The following is a 6,672-nucleotide window of genomic DNA, read 5'->3' on the forward strand; positions in this document are numbered from 1 at the left end:
TGACCCACCACCAACATGCCTGCAAATTGGAACTTGTCAAGACGGCAATCGGAATCCTAGCAGTTTAGATTCGATTTGATGCGGTGGTCAAGTTGGTGGTTTTTATTTTTCGGGTGCAAAAATGTTTTAAAACAACATTCTATCTAGAAGATTTCATCTTAAACATGTGTTAAAAAAAAATGAATTCATTTAAAAGTATTATATATTTTTATTTATTTTATAAATCATTATTTTTAATATTAAAAAGAAAAAAAATCCCAAGTTGGTACTCCTAGTTCTTGTAATTCTCAATACCAGTCACCTAGAAAAATTAAAGCCACCTTCAAGGCCGCCGGAAAAGTCAAATCTTTTTAATTGAATTTTCAATTAATAAAAAATGCCTCTAGAATGCAGCAAAGTCTTTGCCAAAAGTCTAGGAGGATTGAAGTCTGCATAATTGACGCCGTTAACTCCATTGCATTCAGTAAAATTGAGATATTATACTTTTAATATAATTTCTTTTATTGGAAGAGGGAGATTTAAATTTTAAAAGCAACATTTGAATATTAAACTTTTAAATTAAGGTTGAAGTGGGATCACGTTTTACCCACGTTCCATTCCTTTGTATCAATTTTAACAATCTTAAAATTGATAGACACCATGGTATTTAAGTTTTAAGTTTGATTGCGTGTAGCTCAACATCTCATCCTACTTCTCCCCTAATTTTATATAAAAGGTTAGTATCTTATGTAAGTTTAGGAAAAACTAAATCCGTGATATCAATTTCATTTATTTATACTTTGCACATAGATTAAATGGTACTCTCAATTATCTATATTTTATTATACATATTTAACGATTTAGATCTAAACTTCGACAGATATCAAACTTTGTATTACGAACAAGAGTCAATTTTAATTGTGAAGTCTGAATAGATATGAATTTATCTTACCTTTGAACAAGAATTGAATAAAAAATTATTATTCACATCTCAAATTTTTTGTTTATAATATTATATTAAAATATTTCAAAATAAGATTTGACTTATACATAAAATTTACTAAAATATATCAAGCCCAATAACAAAAACTCCAAGTTTGTTTTTACATGCTTGAAAGTAAAAAAAAAAAAAAAAAAAGTGAATAACTAAAACAAAATGATATCAAATATCTATTATTTTACTTCAATGAGAGTTTTTCATAAATTTTCAACAATTCTTACTAGCATTGAAAAGAATGTTATTATTAAAAAATTAAAAAGAAGTTACTAATAGATTAAAATGCAAATTCTTAGTGAACTTCTGAGTTATGTTTGATTCTCAAAAAGTAATAAGGAAAGAAAAAATGTTAAAGAAAAATGTTTTTTTATGTTTGGTTTCATCTTAGAAAATACGAAAGAAAATAAAATATAATTAAAAATTTATACATTTTAAAATTATTTAATATTTATATAATAGAAGAAAATAAATGAAATGAATTTGAAAAAATGTATAAAAACAACTTATTGACTTTGAATCCATTTTTTATTTCCTTTTATATTTTTTTCTTTCCATTTTTGCTTTTTATTTTCTTTCATTCACATTTTCCCTCAAAATTTCCATGAACCAAACAGTCATAATATCATGCCAAAAAAATTCGCAACACATTTAATTAAAAAAAAAAATTAATCAAACCTTTTGATTTATATTTGATGCACAACTCCATTAAATGACAAAAAATAGTAATTTATAAACACATTTTTTTTAAGCTTTTGTTTTTTTTTATAATTATACTTTCATGTTGTATATTACCTAATATTTTCTTTTATAATAATTAACATTTTAGAAATTTTGAAACTAAATTCCAACATTTTCTTAATTAAATGACTCTTATAATTATATTTTTGATTCCTAAATATATATATATATATATATATATATATATATATATATATATATATATATATATATATATATATATATATATATATATTAAATTAAATTCCTAAAAGAAAAGTGGGGTATAATAATGAAATATTTCATATATAATTTTTTACATTTCATAATTTCTTCAAATATAATTTCCTGGAAAAATAAAAGAAAAGAAAAAGGAATCTTTAAGATCTCTCAATTCATTAAATTAAATCAAATCAGAACAACCATGACAGGACAAAACATCAAGAGAAAAAAAGGAGGATACAAAATGAACCCTTTTTTTTTTTTTTTTTGTTAAAAGACAAAAGTCTTTTTACAGTTTATACTTTAAGTAAACATTAAATAAGTATGTAAATAAAATAAATGAAATTACAGAACTTACTTTAATTCTATGAATCCGAGCCCAGTGACAACACTGTTTCCTTAAGACAATTTTATTCCCTCTCTGGTGCTCAAGGTAGTGAATAAATGTCTCCCAAGATAGAACGGATTTTCAGTTCTACAGAAGCAGCACTTCAATCTGTAGAACACCACGAACACAACTTGTGTTTTGTACTCGAACTGACAAAGGATGCAAAGAAGAGAGAGAGAAATATTCAGGAATTAATTCTATATATGTTTAATGTCGGGGTAGAAAGTCTATTTATAGTCTTCCTGGTGTCTGTTTAGAATAGGTATAAACCTATTCGGAATAGACACGTACCTGTTTGGAATAGTCATGAACCTGTTCGGTTTATACCAAGTTTTCTCAAATATACCATTTCAAGTGGGTGAATTTGGAGTCAATTTTCTCATTCTATACTTATTTCCAACAATCCCCCACATGAATGTAAAATTGGCTTTACAACATGCAAAATGAATATGCAGACACTAGTTCGAGTACAAATGAAAAGTTACTGCTTCAGACTAAGTGACCATTGGTCTTGAACTTGCCCTAGTGAAGACTATCGGATTTACTTGGCCAGTCAATAGACGTTGTCTTTGAATTGCCAGCCGTTGGTGTAAACCAAGACAATAGAATCACGCAGTACCATTTCTAACACAGTTGGTTCTCACGTTTGTGTTCATTTTGGCCTTGAACACCTCTTGGTTCCGTGAGTATGTTAGAGAATTTAGCCTTTCATAATTCTCATAGAAGTGGCCCCCTTCTTACTCACGTAGGTGATTTCTATTAAGAATATCCTGCAATATCCCACTTATGACACAATTTCATAAGCTATAGAAATCATTAAAAGCGTATCTTATCCTGATTCTCGCGGCAGATATGCACTGTCTCATCATAGGAATGGTTTGGAGTAAGAATCTCCGCAGTGCGTTCTGAGTTCTACATAGTTCGGTTTGCCCTTTGAACCTAGATCTTGGGATCTCCAGTCAGCTAGGTTGGGTTGCCACTATGATGACCCTTGGTTTGTTTCATAGGCTTTAGACCCATTCCCTTTGATGAACTTTCTACTTGCTCTCTAGTTAAACCTTTTGTAAGCGGATCCGCAATATTATCTTTTGACCTTACGTAGTCAATTGAGATAATTCCATTTGAGAGCAATTGCCTAACGGTATTATGTCGACGTCGTATGTGACGTGACTTACCGTTATAGTTATGACTCTGTGCTCTTCCAATTGCTGATTGGCTATCACAATGGATGCAAATAGCAGGCACAGGTTTTGACCAATTTGGAATATCCTCTAAGAAATTTCGTAGCCATTCGGCTTCTTCTCCAGCTTTATCTATTGCAATGAATTCTGATTCCATTGTAGATCGAGCTATACAAGTTTGTTTTGAGGATTTCCAAGACACAGCTGCACCTCCAAGTGTAAACACATATCCACTTGTGGATTTTGAGTCTTTTGAGTCAGATATCCAATTAGCATCGCTGTATCCTTCAAGTACAGCTGGATATCTTGTGAAATGCAGTCCATAATTTTGAGTATATTTAAGGTATCCCAAAACTCGTATTATTGATTTCCAATGATTTTCTCCGGGATTACTCGTAAATCGACTTAGCTTACTAACGGAGTATGCTATATCAGGTCGAGTGCAGTTCATCACATACATTAGACTGCCAATTATACGAGAATATTCTAATTGAGATTTTCCTATGCCAGTATTCTTAAAAAGATAAAGATTTACATCCATAGGTGTCTTCTTTGGTCTTATATCGTACTTCTTGAATTTCTCAAGTATTTTCTCAATGTAATGAGATTGAGAAAGTATAAGACCATCATAAGTTTTTGAGACCTTAATTCCCAAAATTATATTTGCCACACCTAGATCTTTCATATCAAATCTACTGGATAGCATTTGTTTAGTCATTTTTATCATATTGGTATCACTACCAATAATTAACATGTCATCAACATATAGACATACAATGACATATCCTTTTTGAGTGTTTTTGACATAAACGCATTTATCACATTCATTAATTTTGAATCCATTTGATATCATGGCATTGTCAAATTTCTCATGCCATTGTTTAGGTGCTTGCTTTAATCCATATAAGGATTTAACAAGCTTACACACTTTCCTCTCTTGTCCAGGAGCTATAAACCCTTCAGGTTGATCCATATATATTTCTTCATCTAATTCACCGTTCAAAAATGCCGTTTTAACATCCATTTGATGTATTTCAAGATTATTTATTGCTGCTATAGCAATTAACATACGAATAGAAGTTATTCGGCTAACTGGTGAATAAGTGTCAAAATAATCCAATCCTTCCCTTTGCTTGTACCCTTTGGCAACAAGTCTTGCTTTGTATTTATCAATTGAACCATCTGCCTTCATTTTCTTTTTGAAAATCCACTTACATCCCAATGTTTTGGTACCTGGTGGAAGATCCACTAGTTCCCAAGTATGGTTTTGCAGAATAGATTCAATTTCACTATTAATTGCTTCTTTCCAATATGAAGCTTCAGGGGAGGACATAGCTTCTTTGAACGTTTGAAGATCATTTTCTAACAAATATGTTAGAAAATCTGGGCCAAACGAAGTTGACTTTCTTGCCCTTTTTCCACGTCTAGGTTCTTCATCAACTTGTTTTTCTTTTGATTCTTGATTTACTTCTAATTGATTATTACCAAAAGTAATATCATGAGTCCTCTTTTGTGTACTTGTTTCAGATGGCTTGTTATACGGAAAAATAGTTTCAAAGAATGCAGCATTCCTTGATTCTATAATTGTATTAACATGCACATCAGGAATCTCGGACTTATAAACAAGAAAACGATATGCACTACTATTATTAGCATAACCAATGAATATACAATCACACCCCCACACTTTTAGATATTTATAGCAAGGCTTGTGACCTTTCCATAATTCATAAGGTGTTTTAAGTGTTTTTTTATGAGGCATTTTGTTAAGAATATAATTGGCGGAAAGCAAAGCTTCCCCCCACAAATTCTGGGGTAAACCAGAACTTAACAACATAGCATTCATCATTTCTTTCAATGTTCTATTTTTGCGTTCAGCAATCCCATTAGATTGAGGAGAATATGGAGCGGTAGTTTGGTGAATGATTCCATGTTCTAAACAGAACTCCTCGAAAGGGGATTCATATTCACCACCTCTATCGCTTCTTATTGCCTTAATCTTTTGCTAAGTTGATTCTCAACTTCATTTTTATAATGTTTAAACATTTCAATTGCCTCATCTTTGCTTTTAAGCAAATATACATAACAGTATCTAGTGCAATCATCGATAAAAGTAATAAAATACTTTTTCCCACCTCTCGTTCGCACAAACTTTAAATCACAAATATCACTGTGAATTAAGTCTAGAGGTTCAGTACTTCTTTCAACTGAATGAAAAGGTACTTTTGTTAATTTAGATTCTACACAAGTTTCACATTTATGATTAGGATCAATATTAAATTTAGGTAGATAATCTAAGTGAATTAATCTACGTAGAGTATCATAATTAACATGTCCTAATCTACCATGCCAAATATTAGAAGACTCAAGCAAGTAAGCAGAAGAATCAATCTTATTATTATTAATAGACTTAGGAACAACAGTCATTACATTCATCTTAAAGAGCCCATCACTAAGATAGCCCTTTCCTACAAACATCTCATTCTTTGTAAGTACAAACTTATCAGACACAAACACTAATTTGAAACCATTTTTGCTAAGCAAAGATCCAGAAACCAAGTTCTTGCGAATGTCTGGCACATGAAGCACATCATTTAAAGTGAGTTCTTTGCCAGAAGTCATTTTCAGAATCACCTTCCCACGGCCTTCAACTTTGGAACTAGAAGAGTTACCCATGAATAATTCTTCATTTTGCTCCACGGGCTTGTAAGTTGAAAACATCCACTTGTTGGAACATATGTGACGAGTAGCCCCAGTGTCCACCCACCATTCCTTGGTGTTTCCTACAATATTGCATTCGGATACAACAGCGGAAAGATTCATCTCGGAGACATCATTTGAAAGTTTATCAAATTCTGTCACATTAGCTTGGGGTTTCTTTTCCTTCTTTGGCTTACGGCAATCATTAGACTTGTGACCAGTTTTGCCACAATTATAACATTTGCCTTTGAATTTCTTCGCCGCATTTGATCATTGATTCTGATTTTGATCACCATGCTTTCGTTTCTTATTAGTTTTTGGTCCTTGTTCAATAACATTGGCTTTAGCCTCCATTGAATTATTTCCCTTCTTTTCATATTTTCGGTTGTTCTCCTCAATCCTTAACCTCACAATTAATTCTTCAAGATTCATCTCTTTGCGTTTGTGCTTGAGATAATTCTTGAAGTCCTTCCATAGTGGTGGTAATT

Source organism: Vitis riparia, chromosome 13 (assembly GCF_004353265.1).
Source record: "Vitis riparia cultivar Riparia Gloire de Montpellier isolate 1030 chromosome 13, EGFV_Vit.rip_1.0, whole genome shotgun sequence".
Taxonomy (NCBI): Eukaryota; Viridiplantae; Streptophyta; class Magnoliopsida; order Vitales; family Vitaceae; genus Vitis; species Vitis riparia.